At 38.4% G+C, this 22,312-nt stretch overlaps 1 protein-coding gene and 1 non-coding gene across 3 annotated transcripts in view; one reads left to right on the top strand and one right to left on the bottom strand.

Annotated features, from left to right (window-relative positions):
• The window catches only part of TNRC6B (trinucleotide repeat containing adaptor 6B), a 235,796-nt gene that overhangs the window by 191,696 nt on the left and 21,788 nt on the right, over window positions 1-22,312 (bottom strand). The gene's annotated exons all lie outside the window — the stretch shown is intronic.
• On the top strand, window positions 10,498-10,600 carry LOC112322094 (U6 spliceosomal RNA). Its single transcript, XR_002976588.2, has one exon. It is a non-coding gene; the product is annotated as a U6 spliceosomal RNA (small nuclear RNA).

The following is a 22,312-nucleotide window of genomic DNA, read 5'->3' as shown; positions in this document are numbered from 1 at the left end:
TGTAAAGATTTCTAGACTGTATGACATCATTAAATGCAGCACTCTAGCTAGTAGCTTCATAATGATTTCAGATGATCTAACCAAATCAAAATGTTTGGAAAGAGTGCTGATGCTTATATACACGGACACATATTACAGTATCATCAGCAATGAGACCAACTAAAACAGATCAACTTCAAGTTCACATGAAATTAGCTATAATCTCCTCTCAACTACATGGAAGTGGTAATCAAAACCCAGAGTGGAAAGAAAATTGAAAACATTTCAAAAAACACCTGCAGAAGAATGCTGCTGTTCTAGCTGCATATTAAACTCCTGCTTTATGAAATATGTTGTACATTCAACATCTGTCCTTTACCCAGCTAGTGCCTACCAATTTGATGTTAAAGAACTCTTCTTGTTTAAGTAACTGCCACTGGGAAATTTTAATCCCTCTCAAGGGCAGTTCAGTTGCAGTTCACAATCACTTTTTCTGGAGAAATAAAAGTAAAACAGCTGTCTTAACCTTCAATATATTATACACAAACTCTGCAGCTACGGGTAATGCGTATTTAATTGTTTCACCAAGTTCTCATTCAAGCTGTTTGTTTTTGTTATTATTTTCACATATTTCACATATTTTCCCCTGCACTTGATGAGTATTTGCTATCAAAATACTATATATTGTATCAATTCTGAAATGCACACCTTTTTTCTTTACATGTCAACACCTCTGAAATACAGACAGATTTTATGATTAATGCCATCTTATATCTTACAATTAATTGGCAGCATTCTTTTGGTATGTCTTAAAATTGATAGCATCTTATATTTAAAAATATGAAAACAATAACTCTTAACATTCACTGAATGCCTACTACGTGCCAGTCACAATGCTTTACATGTAATAGCACATCTATTTATTAAGACACCCCCACAAAGTAAGTATTACTGTAACCTCATTTCACACAAAAGTTAATCGGGGCAGAGAAGTTAAATAACATGGTCACTGGAAATAGAACTCAAACTGACTCAAAGATGGAGGCATAGGTAGACACACTGTGCCTCCTCGCACAACCAAAAGAAGGACAACAACAAATTTAAAAACAAGAAACAAGCAGAACTGCCACAAAACAAAACTGTATGGAAGGCTGACAACCAAGGAGTTAAAGAAGAAACATTCATCCAGACTGGTAGGAGGAGCAGAGATGGGCTGCTGGGGCAGAGAAGACTTGCAGCAAGGTGGCAGCTGGCAGAATGGGCGGTCCCACATTCGGGTGCAGATAAACCGGAACTGGGGAGCGAGACAGACCAAGTAACCCAGGGTTCCAGTTCGGGGAATATAAAGCCTCAAAACCTCTGACTGAAAAAACCTGTGGGAGTTGAGGCTGCATGAGAAACTTCTCCTAACCTCCCAGGAGAGTTCGTAAGAGACCCATAGGGTCCTAGAATGTACACAAACCCACCCACCTGGGAATCAGCACCAGAAGGGTCTAATTTGATTGTGAGTAGCAGGGGGAGTGAATGAAAGCCAGTAGAGAGCAGAGCAAGCAGCACTGTTCCCTCTCAGATCCCTCCCCCACATACAGCATCACAACACAGCAACGTGGGTTGCCCCATCTTGGCAAACAAATACCTAAGGCTCTGCCCCTTACTATGTAACAGGTGCACCAAGTCAAAAAAAAAAAAAAAAAAAGGTCCAAATGAAAGAACAGATCAAAGCTCCAGAAAAAATACAACTAAGGACCAAAGAGACAGCCAACCTATCAGATGCACAGTTCAAAACAGTGGTAATCAGAATGCTCACAGAATTGGTTGAGTATGGCTGCAAAATAGAGGAAAAAGTGAAGGCTATAAAAAGTGAAATAAAGGAAAATGCACAGGGAACCAACAGTGATGGTGGGAAACCAGGACTCAAATCAATGGTTTGGAGGAGCAGGAAGAAAGAAACATTCAACCAGAACAGAATGAAGAAACAAGAATTCAAAAAAATAAAGAGAGGCTTTGGAACCTCCAGGACAACTTGAAATGTTCCAACATCCGAATGATAGGGGTGCCAGAAGGAGAAGAGGAAGAGCAAGAAATTGACAACTTATTTGAACAAATAATGAAGGAGAACTTCCCCAATCTGGCAAAGGAAATTGACTTACAGGAAGTCCGGGAAGCTCAGAAAGTCCCAAAGAAGTTAGACCCAAAGAAGCACACACCAAGGCACATCATCATTACATTACCCAAGATGAAAGATAAGGAGAGAATCTTAAAAGCAGCAAGAGAAAACGAGACAGTTACCTACAAAAGAGCTCCCATAAGACTGTCAGCTGATTCTTCAAAAAAAACCTTGCAGGCAAGAAGGGGCTGGAAAGAAGTATTCCAAGCCATGGAAGGCAAGGACCAACATCCAAGATTACTCTCTGCAGCAAAGCTACCATTTAGAATGGAAGGGCAGACAAAATGTTTCCCAGATAAGGCCAAGTTAAAGGAGTTCATCATCACTAAGTCCTTATTATATGAAATGTTAAAGGGACTTATCTAAGAAAAAAAAGAAGATCAAAAACCATTAACAGTAAAATGACAACAAACTCACAACTACCAACAACCGAACCTAAAAAACAACAACAACAAAACCAAACTAAGCAAACAACTAGAACAGGAACAGAATCACAGAAACTGAGATCACATGGCGGGTTATCAGTGGGAAGGTGGAGGGGGGAGAACAAGGGGAAAAGGTTCAGGGAATAAGAAGCATAAATGGTAGGTACAAAGGAGACAGGGGGAGGTTAAGAATAGTATCAGAAATGTAGAAGCCAAAGAACTTATATGTACAACCCATGGGCATGAACTAAGACAGGAGAATGCTGGTGGAAGGGGTATGCAGGGCAGAGGGGAATAAAGGGGAGAAAAAAATGGAACTGTAATAGCATAATCAATAAAATATATTTTAAAAAAGAAAAAAATTAAATAATAAAAAAAGAACTCAAACTGACTCCAAACCTTACACTCTTAACTATTGCATAATAAATCAAAGCTCAAAAACACTCTAGTGTTTTCCTCCATTCAACATAAAAAAAGGCCTTTATTTCAAAATGTTTTGATTGTCATCATTCTTAAAGATGGTTATTTTTCTCTTGCTACTTTGACAACACCATTCTGTCTTGTGGTTTCCATTGTTGTTAATGAGAGGTCAGCTATTATTTGGTAGTCTGAGAGCAGTCTGCTTTCTCTTTCTTGCCACAATTAAGATCTTATATTTGCCAATGTATCTAGGGGACATTTTCTTTATACCAATTGAGCTTCCTAATTCAGAGGATTCAGGTTTTTAATCAATTTTGGAAAATCTCAGTCATTATCCCTTCAAATACTGCCTTGCCCCCGATTTTTCTATTATCTCCTTCTAGAACTCTGATTAGATGTTATTTTAGACCTTACTGTATGTTCCATACACCTTTATCTTTCTTTTATATTTTCTTTGTCTCCCTGGGTTTCATGTAGGCGATTTCTTTATCTCTATCTTCTAGTTCACTAATTCTATGTGTCTAATCTGCTGTTTAGTTTGTCAAATAACTACTAAGTTCAATAATCATGCTCTTTAGTTTTGAAGTGGTTCTTTTTTCAAATATACCCAGTTATTATTTTTTAAACTGCTAATCAAATAGGTCTCCAGTGACACACAGTACTGAAAAACTCAACCTTGACATATAGAACTTTCAACCTGGTTCTTTTTTTTTAATTTAATGACTTTAGAGAGAGGGAGGGAAGGAAAGGAGGGTGGGAGGTAGGGGGTGGGGAGAGATTTGTTGTTCCACTTATTTATGCATTCATTGGTTGTTTCTTGTATGTGCTCTGACCAGGGATCAAATTCCCAACCTTGGCATATTAGGATGACACTCTCACCAACTGAGCTACCTGGCCAGGGCTCAACCTGGTTGATTCTGATGGTCTCAGTTACCTAGTTACACTTCTAATCTCTGCTTTTATTTCTTTAAATGTTATTTTCATTTTATGTTCAGTTTCTAGTCATTTCAGTATTGTTGTCTTTTCAAGTTGGATGATTTTTGCTGTTTCTGCTGACTTGCTTCCTCGTTGTTACTTGTTTCCTAAGCGTTTTATGATTTTTTTCACCATGGGTTTCTGCACTGTGGAATTTTATTTGTGGGACTTTTTTTGAGAACTAAATAGTTTTTTTTTCTCTCCTGAGAATATTTGTGTTGGTCTGGAAGGTTTCTGAAGGCACTACTAATTCAAGAACAATTTAAAGTAAATTAGCCTGAGTTTTTCATGCTACAGATAGTATGCGTTCAAGTTTCATCTCCATACATGGATAAGTTTATGGTTATGAATTCTTAGGTGAGATTTAAAATTTTTTTATTACGGAAAAATTTAAACACAAAAGTAGACACAATAATATAATGAACCTTCATGTGTTTTCATCATCAGCTTAAATAACTGTTAACTCCTGGCCCACACTGTTCCATCTGTATCCAATTCACATCTATCCTGCCTCTGGATTCCATTTCATTGATAAACACATCAGTATTTATCTCATATATTATAACTTTTAAACATTCACAATACCACTATTACACTTAAAAATACTAATAATAGCCATGGCTGGTGTGGCTCAGTTGGTTGGAGCACCATTGAAAGGTCATGAGTTTGATTCCCAGTCAGGGCACATACCTAGGTTGTGGGTTCAATCCCCAGTCAGAGTGCATATGGGAGGCAACTGCTCGATGTTCCTCTCACACTGATGTTTGTCTATCTCTCTCTTTTTCTCTCTCTAAAATCAATAAACCTATCCTCAGGTGAGCATTACAAAAAAGAAACAAGTAGTGAATGCATTAATAAATGGAACTGATTATTTCTTTCTCTCAAGTCAATCCATAAAAATTATTAATAACAATCCCAAGTAACCAGTGAGTATTTGAATTTCCAATTGTCTAATAAATGTCATATGAAGTTGTTTGTTTGGTTTGATGTGTTTTTCCTTTAGAACTTATTTGTTAAGAAACCAGGTTGTTTGTCCTGTAGGATTTTTCATAGTCTGGACTTTTCTTGCTGGACCCTGCTGCCATGGTGGTATCTAATATGCTTCTCTGTCCTCTGTAATTTTATAAACTAGTTCTTTGATTTAAAAGCCAAATCAATTTGTATAGGAAAAGAATGATATATGATTAATATAGCACTAGCAAATGTTAACCAATAAGCTTTTATTTTTTAAGGTTTTTTAAAAAATGATTTTATTTATTTATTTTTACACACAGGGAAAGGGAGAGAAAGAAAAGGAGAGAAACATCGATGTGTGATTGCTTTTTGTGCACCCTCTACCAGGGACCTGGCCCGCAACCCAGGCATGTGCCCTAATTGGGAATAGAACCGGAGACACTTTGGTTTGCAGGCTGGTGCTCAATCCACTGGCCACACTGGCCAAGGAAATAAGCTTTTATTTGTTTAAGTATCATTATGAACTCATTAATTTATGAGTTAGTGTTTTTTATTGTTATTCACATTGTCTCATCACTGGCCAAAGGAAATCTCTTCTTGTGTGCTGAGTCCTTTCGATGTGACCCTTGTTATAATCTTTGATAACTTCCTTGCCATATGGTATAATAAAAAATTTAAGGGTTATCTGTACAATTCCTGCGGCAGGCCTGGATCAACTGGCCAAGGAATTGTGCTTGCTTGAGTGAGAATTGGTGTCTCAAGGCCATAATTTGGGAACTAGGGTTACATACTGCTACTAGGTCAAGGCATTATTTCTAGGTCTTTTCAGTGGAATAAGTGACCAGGCAGCTTTTTTAACAGATAAACTATACCAAGAACTTATAATGAAACTTCCAATTCAAAATCAAGAGAATAAGACAACAACCCACTGAAAGAAAGAAAACATATACAAAAGACCTACATAATTAAGGACTGTTATCCACAATATACAAAAGACTCTTAAAACTCAACAGTAAGAAAATGAACCCAATTAAAAAATGGACAAAAGACCTGAATATGTCACCTCACCAAAAAAGACACAAAATGGCGAATAAGCATATGACAAGATGCTCAACATTTTATGTCATTAGAGAATCACAAATTAAACAATGAGATATGATTACACATCTGTTACATTGGCCAAAAACTAAAACACTAAACACACCAAATGCTGAAATGCCAGTAAGGATATGGAGCAACAGGAATGCTCATTCATGTCTGGTGGGAATGCAATATGGTAGAGCCACTAAAGAAGACGGCTTGGTGGTTTCTCATAAAACTAAACATAGTCTTATAATCCAGCTAATCACATTCCTGGATATTTATCCAAAGGAATTAAAAACTTATACACACAAAAACCTGCACACTGATGTTTATAAGCAGCTTTATTTACAATTGCCAAAACCTGGAGGGGGTGGGGCAAGGTGGTGGTGCTCCCACATGGTCTGTAGCTATCCACTGGGGGGGGCAGGCTCTGAGGTTGCCTGGGTGACGCCCACCAAGGTCAGCTCCCACCTGTGTTTTGCCCAGGGCCACCAGCCTGAGCTATAAAGCAATCTGAGATGGCTGCTACTTAAGCTGGGCTTGGAGATTCCCAAGCAAAGCCAAGCTGTGAATCTAGGCTGGTTGCTGCTAGTGCCTTGCCTGAGGCCACTTAGCAGGAGGTATGGAGGTTGGGGGTTGGGGGTTGGCTGTTGCTTGTTTGAAAGGATTTAGGAAGTTGTGAAGCATGAGCCAAGACCAGCCATTCATATGGAAAAGAAACTTGGGTGGGCCTGTAAGTTGGGCCGGACTGTGTCTCTGGGGATCTCCAGGGTGGGGCAAATAGTGTGAGGCAGGTTGATAGAGTCTCAGAAATGGCAACTGCCTGCCAGCTTGTGGTTCTGTGAGGGGAGGGTTCTGAAAAGGGACAATGGCCTCTGCCCACCTTTCTGTCGGGGGGGAAAAAGCTGCCCCCCAGCTCTCACCTTGATGCCAGACACTTCAGTTCCTCCCTGTATGCCACTGGTGCCTTTTGCTACCCCAGTGCTGGAGCTCAGAGGGAGTGAGTCTGAGTAAGTCTGTGTGTGGGTTCTTTAAGAGGAACTGCTTGGGACTCCAGAAGTTTCCTCTACCGACTCAATCCCCACTGGTTTTTGCAGTCGGAAGTTATGGGAACTTACCTTTCTAGCACTGGAATCCTAGGCTGAGAGGTCTGGTGTGGGGCTAGGACTCCTTGATCCCAAGATATCCCTCCCAAATTTTTATCTACTACACGTGGATGCGGGACCAGCCCATTCCATGTCTCTGTCCCTCCTACAGTCTAGATGCATGTGGTTTCTTTAATTCCATGGTTGTCAAGACTTCCATTCAACTCAAATTTCTGATGGTTCTGAGTGATGGTTGTTCTATAATTTAGTTGTAATTTTGATTTGGTTGTGTGAGGAGGTGAGTCATGTTTGCTTATGCTGCCATCTTGACCAGAAGTCCTCAGATTCCCTCTTTTCTCCCTCTTAATTTACTGTAAAAATAAACTCTTTTTTCTGTTCTATAGGATCTCACCTTCTGGATTTTCCTACTTGTGCCCCCATGGTGTGTTCAACATGTTCCTCTGTCTTGTATTTCATGCAAAGTGGTAGTTTTATCTAGAGGCCTGATTTAGTTCAGCTCCTTTTGTTTGGAAGAATACTTTATAGGAGGTGATACTTACTTCCATTTGGAGGCTCACAATAAGCATAGTAAGATGATGTTAACAGATTAATGCTTACCTATGTTAATTTATGTTACAAAATGGTGATATCTTAATTGTCATTTGTCTTCATTAATTAGCTAGAGAAACTTCTCCATTTCAACTCTGTGGTTTATCTTAGGCACACTTCATTCAGAAAGGTAGGTTAAATGCTTGATTCTTTCCCTTACTAGTTTTCAGAGTAAGAGTAAGTTAGTTTCTTAGCATCATCCAAAGGAGACCAATTAGTTTTTTAAAATATCATTACAAACTCATGGATTTTTAACACACTTTATAGATATGAACTTATTGCAGTGATTATTTTTATTGATGCTTCATATTGTCCCAGTCTTAACTAGTGGGAAGAGCCTCTTCATCAGAGCTCCTGACTTCTAGACTTTTTATAGCATCCTTGCTTTTTGGTATGACAAGATGTCTAGGCTCATCTTGTACATTTTCTGTCCTGAATCAGACATTTATTTGAGGAGCTTTGGTTCCATTCAGTCAGAAAGGCTATGTTTGCATTTTGGGTGTTTGGCTGTATGTGAATTTTGGGTTCTTGGTTGTGTTATAGAGAAGTCTGGTAAATATATGCTAATCAGAATCTATGTAGAGTTCAGAAAAGGTCATCTTTCACTTTGAGTTCATATGAACAGAACATACTATTCTTTTTATTTTTTAAATAACTTAAAAAAAATATTCTCACCCAAAGATGTTTTTTTAGGGAGGGACAGGGGAAAGAGGGAGAGAGAGAGGGTGAGGAGGGAGTGAGAGAAACAGAGAGATGAGAGAAAAACATCGATCAGTTGCCTCCTGTACACATCCCAAGCAGGGATCAAACCTGCAACCTAGATATGTACTCTGACTGGGGATAAAACCTGGACCTTTCGGTGTTTGGAACAACACTGCAACTAAATGAGCAACCCGACCAGGGCTATTCTTTTTCTTAATGTAAGAAATATGGTGTGTTTTTGTTTATTTGTTTGCAGAGAAATAGGAAAATGAAGGCTTTAAATAGAAAAAAAATTACAAAGTTTTAACTTCCCTTCTAAATTTTGTATCCTCTACCATATTTTATTCATTACATCTAGTGAAGAGAAATGTTAATGGCTTTTCATATTTCTGGCTACATAAAAACTAGGTAGTGTTTAAAGAATATTATTATTATAGCATTTTGGCTGATACATTTCTTAAGTTTCTTTTTATCTCTAGATCTCCCCTCCCACACTACCAAGACAGGGTGTCATAGCAGCTCTACCTAATACACAGAAACAAACACAGGGAAGCTGCCAAAATGAGGAGACAAGGAAACATGGCACAAATCAAAGGACAGATCAAAAGTCCAGAAGAACTAAAAAATATGAACACAAGCAATCTATCAGATGCAGAGTTTAAAACACTGTTTACAGGATGCTCAAGGAACTTAGTGAGGACCTCAACAGCATAAAAAGGAAGGATCCAGTCAGAAATGAAGGATACACTAATTGAAATTAAAAAAAAAAACAAAAAAACAATTTACAGGGAAACAACAGTAGAATGGATGAAACCAAGAATCAAATCAATGATTTGGAACAGACAGAAGCAAAAAACCACCAATTAAAACAAGAAAAAGAAAGAATCCAAAAAAGGAGAATAGAATAAGCGGCCTCTGGGACAACTTCAAGTGTTCCAACATTCACATCAGAGGGGTGCCAGAAGGAGAAAAGAAAGAAAGAGCAAGAAAATGGAAATCTATTTGAAAAAATAATAGAAGAAAACTTCCCTAATTTGGTGAAGGAAATAGACATGCAAGTCCAGGAAGCACAGTCCCAAACAAGATGGATGAAAAAAGGCCCACTGCAAGAACACATCATAATTAAAATGCCAAAGGTTAAAGATAAAGAGAGAATCTTAAAAGTAGGAAGAGAAAAGCAGTTGGTTACCTACAGGGGAGTTTCCATAAAACTGTCAGCTGATTTCTCCAAAGAAACTTTGTAGGCTAGAAGGGATTGGCAAGAAATATTCAAAGTTATGTAAAGCAGGGACCTACAGCCAAGACTGCTCTATCCCACAAAGCTATCATTTAGAATCGAAGGGCAGATAAAAGAGCTTTCCAGACAAGAAAAAAGCTAAAGTAGTTCATCATCACCAAACATTATGTGGAATGTTAAAGGACTTAAGAATAAGAAGATCAAAACTATGAAAAATAAAATGGCAATACATACATATCCATAAACAATTGAACCTAAAAAACAAACTAAGCAAACAAGAAGAACAGAGACAGAATCATGGATATGGAGAGTGTATTGACAGTTGCCAGATGGGAGGGGGGTATGGAGGAAAGGGTGAAGGGGTGAGGGGATTAAGAAGTACAAAGAGGTAGTTACAGAATAGCCAGGGGATATAAAGTACAGTATAGGAAATGGAGTAGCCAAAGAACTTATACCTTGGACATGAACAATGGTGGGGGTACTGCCTGAGGGAGTGGGGGTGCTGGATGGAGGGGGTCAAGGGGGAAATTGTGACAACTTTTAATAGCATAATCGATAAAATATAATTTAAAAAAGAAAAGAGGGGATCCTAGAGATAAAAAGAGATTTAAAAAAACATATCAACCACCCTGGCGGGAGCAGCTCAATTTATTGAAGCATCACCCACAAACTGAAAGGTTGCAGACTGGATTAACGATCAGGGCACATGCCTAGGCTGCAGATTTGGTCCCCAGTCACCAAATGAGAGGCAACCGATTGATGTTTCTCTCTCACACTGATGTTTTTTTCCCTCCCTTCCCCTCTCTCTAAAATCAGTAAGCATGTCCCCAGGGGAAAGGATTTTAAAAAACATATCAATCAGTGCTCCTTCCATAGCACATACAGTAAAACTGGAACAATGCAGAGATTAGTATGACCCCTGTGCAAGGATGACAGGCAAATTCGTGAAGCGTTCCATATTTTGGGGGGGCATGTGCAGGAGGCAAATGATCAATGTTTCTCTCCCTCTCTATGTCCCTTTCCCTCTCTCATTAAAATCAACGAGGGTATCCTCAAGTGAGGATTAAAAACAAATATACACACATAAAAAACCAAATCAACCAAATGGTACACTAATCTTTGTTTGGATCCTGATGAAAACGAACCAACCACACAAAATTAGGGAAAATCTGAATACTGATTTCTTTCACATGTTAAGGGAATTATTAATTTTTTAGATGTGATAATGAGATTATGGTTTTTTTTTTAAAGTCCTTACCTTTTAAAGATATACACCAGAATATTTACAAATACAGTCAGTGTGAGAGGCTGCAGTCATGGGAAGGTCTGTCTAGGGCTAGAGGACCTCCTTCCACAATGGCTCCCTCACAGGGTGACTGTTAGCCAATGAACTCAGTTCCCCTCCATGTGAACTTTTCCACAGGCTACTCAAGTGTCCTCCTCACAATATAGCAGGCTGCCTTCCCTTAGAGTGAAGCGAAGAGAGCACGGCAGAAGCTGCAATGCCTTTTGTGACCTAGCACCAGAAATCACACTCCATCATTGCTTCAATACTCTACTGTCACACAGGTCAGTACTATTTAACGTGAGAGAGGATTACACAAAGGCATGGACACCAGGAGGTGAGGATCATCAGGGCCATCTTGAAGGCTGGCTTGCATACCATGGAACTTAAGTTCCTAACCATGATCCTTTAACATCTGTCTCTCACTGAGCACCATTGTCATTTCATTTCACTCTCTGGGTCCAATAAGCTCCAATTTTACTGGTCTCCTTCTGTTTCTCAAAGATAAGGGGTTTATATTCAGTTTAGAGCTTTTCCCTCTACCTGGGTTATTTCCTCCAGTCATCATCTTATCATTCAGATGTGACCATAAATGTCACTTCCTCAAGGAGGCCTTCCCTGGCCACCACATCTAAAGAAGTTATCTACCCCTTTTCTAGCCCAGAACTCAATTTAATTCTCTGCAGAACACTTATTACTGATATTTTAGCACATCTGGCTCAGTGTTAAACTTTCTAGCACAATTCATCATCACACTCAATAAAACTTCGAAATCCAAATGAGTGACCTAGCCAAATACCCTGGTCTCTCAGTTCTGTAAACTGCTCAACTCCAAGGACCTTTTCCTTCATTCTGCCTCAACTGCACCCTCCGACTGTCACACAAAACTCAATCCACCTTGCATCTCCTCCAAACTCAATCCACTGTTGCATCCTTCTAGTTCACTTGCTCAAGTGCCCCATGAAAACAACTCTTCAATTGCCATGAGACCTTCAATCCCCTAAGCCCATCCTCCCTCTCCTTTGTTTTTATCTTTATATAGCTTAGATTTCATAGTTAAGAATTATAAATACTCTCTTGCAAGAACCGTCAACTCTCTTCCAAGGACTCTTTCAAAATCAATAATCCCAGAACTCAAGAAACTGCCTTATCCATACCAAAAATATTGATGAAGAGGCATTCAACTAGGCGGATTATGTTCAACATAAATTCAAGGTCACCAAATGGGCACTCAATCTTAACTGGCAATTATACTGCATTTCACTAATAAGCTAGCTTTCTAATTCTTCCCCTCTCCAAGAAGGTTCTTTCTTACCCATTTTCCCATCCTCTGTAACCCTCCTGTCCCTTTTAGCTAATGTCCTTGACTCTTATGGAGAACCAAAAAGCCTAAACCTAAAAATCTGTTATCTTCCCATGACCAATTATATAAACCTTCCCGAATTTTCACCCATTTTTCCTTCTTTCAACAGAAGTGACCCTCCTCCTCCTTTTGAAGAACCACCCTTCCACTCACACTCCTGATCCCAGTCCTTCTTCTCCACTCATAAACTCCAATCTCATAATTATCCCTTATTTTTCCTCCATCAATCATCATCCATTCTTTCCTGGATCATTCTCATGTGCTTATATAAATAATTATAAATATGTAAAAAATATGTAAGTATATATAAGTAATTATAAAATATTATAAGCAATTTTAAATATAAGTATATAGTTAATTATAAAAATAAATATGTAATTATAAAAATTAAAATTATAATTATGAAAACATTATAGTATGCCCCTTCTTGAGAACAAAAATTCTTCTTGGACCTCATACCCTCTTTTAGGTACTACTCCATTTTTCTACTCTCTTCACAGCCAAACTTTGTTAAAGTGGTAAAAGAAAAATGCTATTTGTACTTTCTCACCTCCCATGCACGCTCTGTTCAATCCATTCCAATATGACTTGTGTGTCTATCACCAGCAATAACCATCCTGCCAATCTAAAATGAGTCTATGCTCTCACCTTACTGGGCCTCTCAGCAGCACGAAATTGTGTTAGTCATTCTCTCCATCTTGAAATAATCTCTTGATTTCATTCAAATAATGGTTATTACTCAGGCACAGTTCTGGGCATTGGCTGGGATACAGGGCCTCTGTGGCACATCACTCTCCTGCTTTTCCTTCTGTGACACTGACTCCTTCTTCTTTCTCATCTTCATCCTGCTGACCTATCCTCTAAGTGTTAAGTAATTCAGAACTTAATACCTAGTCCCCTCTTCTTTACTATCTCCTTAAGTGACATCATTAATTCTCATGGTTTTAATTATTACCCTTATAGTGAAACTTTCAAGTTTACATATGTAGCCTGGAACTTTCCTTAAAACTAGTTCTGTTATATTCAATAACTTACTTGATATTTCTACTTGGACATCTCAAACTTAATATAATCAAATTTTAACTCTTGACTTTCTTCCTAAAACATTCCTAAGTTTCAATAAATAACACAATATTTGGCTCTCAAGTCATTAATCTTGATTCCTCTCTCCTCTTCCACTTCTTATCTATTAGCAAGTCCCACTGAATCTATCCTCAAAATATATCTTAAATGTATTCATCTTTCTCCATCTCTTTTGCTATTATCATCTCTTGCCTAAACTACTGTAATAGCTTCTCAACTGGCATCTCTGCTCCCATCCTTGTGTCCCTTTGATACACATCTTTTTAAAAAAGTAAATAACATCATCCTGTTCCCTGCTTATAGGTCTTCAACAGCATCACAATGTAACTGGAATAAAATCTAAACTCAAGTGATGATACGGACTCTGCTTATCTGCTTTCTAATATCATGTCTCTCCATTCTTCCTCACTCTAATACAGCCACGCTGACCTTTCAGTTTCTTGACTATGGTAAGACTTGTTCTCCTGTGGCTTGGCACATGCTACTCCCGCCCTGAGGAACACTCTTACCTTAGATTGGCTCCTTATCAATCGAGTCTCACCTTAAATGTACATGACCCAGACCATCTGATCTATGATGGTCCTTCCTAAAAGTTTCTAACACAGCCTTTATTCATTTTCTTCATAGCACAAAATATTTTATAATTACTTATATATACTGATATATTTCTTATATATTTATAATTACTTATATAAACAAAAGTAGGGCAAACACTATTATGAGACCACAGATTTTAGTATTTTTCTTTTATGTTTTTACTACTTCCCCTGCTAGACTGGAAGCTCCAATGGAGAGAGACTCTATCTTTTCTCTTTTTCAACCAGGGCCTTGCAGAGTATCTGGCTCAAGATGAATAGTCAACACATTTTTTGTTTCCAATAAGAAGGAAAGTAAAGTTGACAGCGCAACTGAGAAAAGAGAAACAAGGAGGGAAGAGTTTTGAGGACAGTTGGTAATTTATTCATCAGTCTACTCCCTGCCAAGCTCTGTGCTAAATATTGGGTTTCAGAGATAAATAAGAGAAAGTCTTATACAAAGTCTAGTGGAGACAGACATAATAAGAAGTAATATTTATTTCGGGCCACCTATGCTCTGGATATAGGGCTAAGCATTTCAGAGACTATCTCACTTAGTCCTATCACAACCCTACAAGGATCTATTATAATCCTCATCTTACACCTAAGGAAACTGAGGCTTAATAATTGGTAGCAGGTTCCAAAGCCAGAAAGTGGTAAAAATCAGGTATAAAGCTGAGGCTATTTAATTCTAAAGCTAAGCCACTAAATAGCACTATACTTACAGATGGGTACTATCCTACAGAAGAGCACTATGAAAAATGTTACAGCAGAAGCATGCACACGGTGTGATGGGAGTAAGCAGGAACTCTGACGAGGAGAAAGGCAAAGGGCTCTTCCAGAGGTGATCCCTGAGCAGAGTCTGAAATTTTAAGCAGAAAATTGCTAGGTGGTGCACTCTGAGGAAACAATATGTGCGAACAACTATGTACGCACTCAAAGGTGCACTGTGTACCCAGGATACTTCAAAGAATTCCTCCATTTTTTATTTTTTAAAACTGAGTGCAGTGAATAATATTTGCTAGGAACTGTGGATATGATAAAAGATGAAACATTGGGAGAACGTTATGCAAGAAACCCTATGAAGGCATTGAAGGCATAAAGGAACGTGGCTTTTTTTTTTTTTTTTTTTTTACCAGCCTAGTGGGGATCTGGGGAAGCTTCACAGAAAAGATAAACCTTTGCTGATCTTGAAGGACAAATTAACCATATTAGAAGAAGGCAGGTAAAGGGAATGACTTGCACAAAGGTGTGGATATGACCAGATTCTGAGGGAGTAGATTTTGGGTTAGTGTCAAGAGATGAAGCTGGCAGCAAGGATACAGATGTTATCATCAATGTTATTATTTATAAGATTAGATGACTGTCTAACAAAAGTCCTCCAAACCCACAATTATTAAAATAGCATGGTCTCACAAAGGAATACGTAACCAGGCAAAACCTAGAAACAGACCTATATATATGTACACTGGAATTTGGTGTACAATAAAGGTGGCATTCGGGTCAGTGGAGAAAGGATGACTCATTTAATAAATGCCATGGGGACAACTGGTTATCCACTTGAAAAAAATCATTAGACCCTCCTCCTTCATATTATGTGAGAAAACAAACTTCACTTAGATTTGGGATTAAATATAAATAATAAAACCATAAAATTCTTTTTAAAATAAAATAATATTTTATTGAATAGAACATAAATTCTATAGGAATTTCCCTGTTAAAACAGGAGGCTTCAAAGAAGTTTTGTTCTGGTAGCAGACTAATACGGCTTTCTTACCAACACGAAGGTTATCATGTTCACCCTGTGGGAAAAGACAGGAAGCACTGGTCCAAAGCAGTGCTTCCCATGTCTTTCTTGCTAGTCAGAACTACCTGGGGAGCTCTGAAAACCTCCCCTAGAAGCATACCAGAGATTCTAGGATGAGGGAGAGGCTTAAAAGAAAGACCTTTCACCCTGGCTGGTGTGGCTCAGTGGATTGAGCACTGGCCTGTGAATCAAAAGGTCCATGACGGTTTGATTCGCAGTCAGGGCACATGCCTGGGTCGAGGGCCAGGTGTTCAATTGGGAGTGTGTGAGAGGCAGCTGATTGATGTCTCTCTCACACATTGATGTATCTCTCTGAAGATAAATAAAATCTTTTTTTAAAAAGACTAAAAAAAAAAAGATCTTTAATAAAAGTTTTCATTAAAAAATGCACACTGATTTTTCAGTAGTATTAATCAGTGATTAATCAGTAATCTTATTAAGAAACTGAAAAAGTACTTCAATCAAAAGTCTTCAAGTAAGAAGGAAGTACAGACACTTCGTGAGAGAAGTTTCCATTTACTATATCAAAACTTTACCTTTAGCTTACCTTTAGTGTATTTTTAGAGCATTAAAAAGCACACACCTATATCCTGTGACCCAGCGATTCTTATGGAGAGTTAGCTAACTAACTATGGATTGTGTGCAAAGATGGATGTATAAACATATTTATTACAGTGCTGTCAATAATAATAACAGTAAGTTGGAAATAAGCTAGAATCAGTAGGGAAATTATTATATATCCATATAATGAAATACACTGTAGCCATTAAAAATTAAGTCTATTTATTAACATGGAAAAATGCTCATAATATATATTGAGTAGATAAAGCACATCTTGATGCAATATGTATTGTATTGCTCACTTTTGTGGAAAAAATTTAAACATATACAATTTATATTTTATATACATATCATAATATATGAAGACTGTCAGGAAAACGTCCAACCATTGCTAATATAACGAGAATGGTTTGTGCAACATCAATGTCACCTGGCAGCCAAGGAGAGTGGACTGGAATGTGCAGGCGTGAACAATGACAGCTTCACTGTACTAGTCAGTAGAGGCAGAAGACGCCATTGAATGAGATTGTGTACTGTGTGGCCATTGCATTCAAAATGATTGAGTGAGTAGAGCAACGAATCTACATCAAATTTTGCATTAAGCTTGAACATTCCTCATGGAAACTATTCCAATAATCTAGAAGGCCACAGCTGTGGGCAACTGGTGATTGGCATCTTCATCACGACAACGTGTGAGCTCAAACATCACATCTCATGCAGAATTTTCTAGCAAAACATCAAATCACCCAGGTGACAGAGCCCAGATCTGGCACCCTGCAACTTACGGCTTTTCCTAAAACTAAAATCACCTTTGAAGGGGAAGAGATTTCAGACCATCGATGAGATTCAGGAAAATACAACAGGGCAGTTGATGGTGACTGGGAGAACTGTGTAAGGTCCCAAGGTGCCCACTTTGAAGGGGACTAAGGTGTCACTGTCCTATGCACAATGTTTCTTTTATCTTGTATCTTGCTCAATGAATGTCTATTTTTCATATTACATGGCTGGATACCTTCTGGACAGACCTTATATATACAAGATACAAGAATGATCATCACCAAAAATGTTAACAATGATTATCTCAGTGTAATGGGATAATAGATCAAGGACAATGTGTCTGTTCTAAAATTGTATATAATAGCCCTGACAATGTGACTCAGTTGGTTGGGCATCATCCAGTACACTGAAAGGTTGCCAGTTTGATTCCTGGTCAGGGCACATGCCTGGGTTACAGGCCAGGTCCCCAGTAGGGGGCGTATGAGAGGCAACTACACACTGATGTTTCTTTCCCTCTCTTTCTCCCTCCCTTCCCCCTCTCTAAAAATAAATAAATAATCTTAAAAACAAGAAACCTCTGACTGTAAAAACCTGTGGGGGTTGCAGTGGGAGGAGAAACTCCCAGACTCACAAGAGAATTTGTTGGAGAGACCCACAGAGTCCTAGAACGTACACAAACCCACCCACCTGGGAATCAGCACCAGAAGGGCCCAATTTGCTTGTGGGGAGCAGGGAAAGTGACTGGAAGCCAGCTGAGAGGTGAGTAAGTGGCACTGTTCCCTCTCTGACCCCTACCCCACATACAGTGCAACAATGAAGCAATGTGGGTTGCTCCCCCCCCATGAATACCTAAGGCTCCACCCCTTACTAAATAAAAGGCACACCCAGACAAAAAAAATGGCCCAAATGAAAGAACAGATCAAAGCTCCAGAAAAAATACAACTAAGCAACAAAGAGACAGCCAACCTATCAGATGCACAGTTCAAAATACTGGTAATCAGAATGCTCACAGAAATTGTTGAATATGGTCATGAAATGGAGGAAGAAGTGAAGGCTATGTAAAATGAAATAAAGAAAAATACACAGGGAACCAACAATGAAGGGAAGGAAACCAGGACTCAAATCAATAATTTGGAGAAGGAAGAAGTAAACATTCAACCAGAACAGAATCAAGAAACAAGAATTCAAAAAAAATGAGGAGAGGCTTAGGAACCTCTGGGACAACTTGAAACGTTCCAACATCTGAATCATAAGGGTGCCAGAAGAAGAAGAGGAAGACCAAAAAATTGAAAACTTATTGGAACAAATAATGAAGAACAACTTCCCCAATCTGGCAAAGGAAATAGACTTCTGGGAAGTCCAGGAAGCCCAGAGAGTCCCAAAGAATTTGGACCCAAGGAAGCACACACCAAGGCACATCATAATTACATTACCCAACATGAAAGATAAGGAGAGAATCTTAAAAGCAGCAAGAGAAAACGAGACAGTTACCTACAAAGGAGTTCCCATATGAATATCAGCTAATTTCTCAAAAGAAACCTTGCAGGCAAGAAGGGGCTGGAAAGAAGTATTCCAAGCCATGGAAGGTAAGGACCAACATCCAAGATTACTCTCTGCAGCAAAGCTATCATTTAGAATGGAAGGGCAGATAAAATGTTTCCCAGATAAGGCCAAGTTAAAGGAGTTCATCATCACTAAGCCCTTATTATATGAAATGTTAAAGGGACTTATCTAAGAAAAAAAAAAGAAGATCAAAAACCATGAACAGTAAAATGACAACAAACTCACAACTACCAACAACCGAACCTAAAAAAAACAAAAACAAACTAAGCAAACAACTAGAACAGGAACAGAATCACAGAAATGGAGATCACATGGAGGGTTATCAGTGGGGAGGGAGTGGGGAAAGAAAGGGGGAAAAGGTACAGGGAATAAGAAGCGTAAATGGTAGGTACAAAATAGGCAGGGAGAGGTTAGACTAGTATGGGAAATGGAGAAGCCAAAGAACTTATATGTACAACCTGTGGACATGAACTAAGGTGGAGGAATGCTGATGGGGGGGGGGGCACAGGGTGGAGGGGAATAAAGCAGAAAGAAAAATGGGACAACCGTAATAGCATAATCAATAAAATACATTAGAAATAAAATAAAATAAAATGTCATATGGTATGCTTGAGTGTGATCTGGTACAGAATTACGTGCCTATGATTTTGTAATAAAAGGTTTTTCTGTAATAAAGAGGGGCATTATTTGCGCTAGACCCTGTATATTATAAGCAAAGGTAGTAGTGACACTGCCAGGAGAAAACACCAAAACCTGGCTTTGAGGAGTAGATAATCAGAAAACACTTGACGGAGCACATATATATCAGATAGGTTCTGAAGAATGAGTTCATTCATTCATTCATTAGTATTTAACCAAACATTTATTAAGTGTCTTTAACACCCAATTACTATACTGGGATCCAGGGATACAAAAGGACTAAGGCTCTGCAGAGGCCTTAGTGTCTAATCAGGAAGAGGCAGACACTTAAATAGAAAAACCACAACACAATGAGGTAAATGCTACTATCACTGTGCTGTGTTTGAACAAAATGGTCTGGGAGCACAGAGAATGTATTTTAAGAATCAATTGTAAAAGTAGAAAAAGGAGTTATACTTGGATTGATAATACATATGAAAGAGGTTTTAGTGAAGTATGATTTTAATGTGTGTTAACAATATGAAGGAGTTCCTTAAAACAGGTAAATTATTAATAGGAATGCAAGGTATCCAAATAGAGAAAATTAATAGTTGAATTCCATTCCATACTGGGGAAACCATAGCTAGTATCACATTCATTTCTGAGAACATTTTAAGTCAACTTTATTGAAATATATCACAATAAAATGTACTCACTTAAGTGTAGTTTGATAAAATGTGACAAGTTTGTACGCCCCTATAACCACCACCACCAATATGTATAACACTTCTATCATTCCAAAAATTTCCTTGTGCTTCATTCCAGTCATCACCCTCACCCACAGCCAGCCCCAAGTAACCACTGATTTGCTTCTGTCACGATGGATTTGTCTTTTTTAGAGTTTTATATCAATGGAATCATATAATATGCACTTTCTTTGCTTCTATAGGAGTCTCTTTGAGTCTTCGGCTCAATACCAATTGATTTCTTTCACTCAGCATGTTTTTTAAGATTCAGCCATGTTGCTATGTGCATCAGTAGTCAATTCTTTCTACTGTCTGAGCACTGTATTTGTAAAACCGTAGATAAACTGAAATAAAGGAAAGAAACTAGACCATGAGGTAAATAGAAGCTAGGTTCTATGAGAAGCCACTGGGGGGAAAAAAAAAGTCTGATTAATACTGAAAGGAAAGGCATATGAAGAACTTTCATGTGGAGAACAAACAGCCTTGTTCTGGGTTATTCCAGAAGGCAAGACCAAAACTAATGGCTGCACAGAGAGGCAGTCACGGTTTTTAAATGTAAGCAGTATGGCTGATGAGGATGCTGTTGAAAAGATTCCATCTTGAGCAAGAGTCTGGATTTAATATCTCTAGTGGTCCTTCGAACCCTGCAGGCCTATGATTCTATAATTCTCATGAATGAGAAACAAAGTATGCCACTTTTAACCACTAATATCTTAGCATACATTTACCAAATTAGTTATTCTGTCAGTCCTAGAGATAGTATAGTGTATAGCTTCAAATGTTACGGGATTGGGTGGGAGTATATAGAGAGAGGAAGAAACTTTTTAACAACAGACGGATCTAAGTCTAAAAGTAAGTCTCTATTAGACAATTACTAACTGTGTGTCCAGGAATTAACTTCTCTGTGCCATAGTTTCTTCATTTGAAAACTCAAATGATGAATATGCCTACCTAAAACCAAAAGCTGAATGAATCTTGCTGTTAGCAAGACCCTGAGGGAATAACATAGAGAATATATGAGTTTCGATAGGTAAGGGGACCTAAAAATCTAAAGTACTAAGAGCAGGTATGGTAAACTGTGACCCACAGGCCAAATCCTGCTACACCCTGTTTTTATATGGCCCACTAGATAGGGATGGTTTTTAAAAGGCTATAAAAGAAAACAAAGAATAGGGAACTTACAAATATGGAATCTAGAAAGCCTAAAATATTTACTATCTGGACTTTTACAGAAAATGTTTGCCAACCCCAGGTCTAGAGCGGACAGGGCTCAATGTGGCTGCTGATGAGTTATACGGCTTCAAGGAGACACACACAAAGACTGCCCATCTGGTGAAAGGAAGAAGAATTCCATAAACATTTCTGGACCTTGGGTTTCTTATCTGAAAATTGAAGATAGTTCCTTATTTGAAAAAGGAAGATAGATATAGTACCTCTCAACTACTATTTCAGGTCATGATGAATCAACTAGTACCAGACTTTAATTGCCCTTGCATTAAAAACAACCAGAGAAGTGGGCAAAATACATAAAACAACTGTTTCAGGCCTTGAACAAGAGTTAGCACTGTGATCTCAGAACCAAAGAGGTGCATCATGTGAAGGCTCTGGCTTTCTGCCTGGAGGCATTTCCAGACTGTGACACTGGGAGAAAGAATGTAAGCAGAGCCCAGTGGGCTAACTAAACTGGTTGAAGTGACACGACTCAGGGTTTGGGAAGGTTGAAGTGGCTAAAATTTGCTGCGCAGAGTATCACAGAGAAAGGAGCTACACATAGAAATAGCTCCAAAAATCTGTATAGGAGTCTCCTTGAGTCTTCGGCCGAATACCAATCTATAGGGTGAAATTCTGTAAGGCTAGATAAAGACAAATTATTGGAGAAAATATATAATAGTTAGGGAGCTTAAAACTGAACAATTCCCACAGGCGATACCCAGTTGGGAACCATGTGAGTTCCAATCAGCCAGGGTGGAGAGACTTCAATGAGTAACACTCCAGGCATTCAACAGAGACCCTAGAGGGGTCAGGCCTTAGTAGAAGACTAAATTTAGAAGCCTAGATAAAAGCAACTCTAGATCCATTCAAAGAGTTTAAAAACTAGCCTAGAAAGAATCAGTCTGACCCACAAGTGATCTGTTTGTCAAAACAAAACTCAACCGTCTTTAAAGAAAGACAAGAAAATCAAGATACCGTATAATATAACATTTATCAGCATCTAATAAAAAATTACCAGACATGCAAAGAGGTAGGAAAATGTGACCCATAACTGGAAGAAAAAAAATCAGTCAATAGAAATGGACT

This window comes from Desmodus rotundus, chromosome 3, assembly GCF_022682495.2.
Source record: "Desmodus rotundus isolate HL8 chromosome 3, HLdesRot8A.1, whole genome shotgun sequence".
In the NCBI taxonomy this organism is placed as follows: domain Eukaryota; kingdom Metazoa; phylum Chordata; class Mammalia; order Chiroptera; family Phyllostomidae; genus Desmodus; species Desmodus rotundus.
Note: the sequence above shows the minus strand (reverse complement) of the source record. Positions and strands in the feature narration are given on the sequence as shown.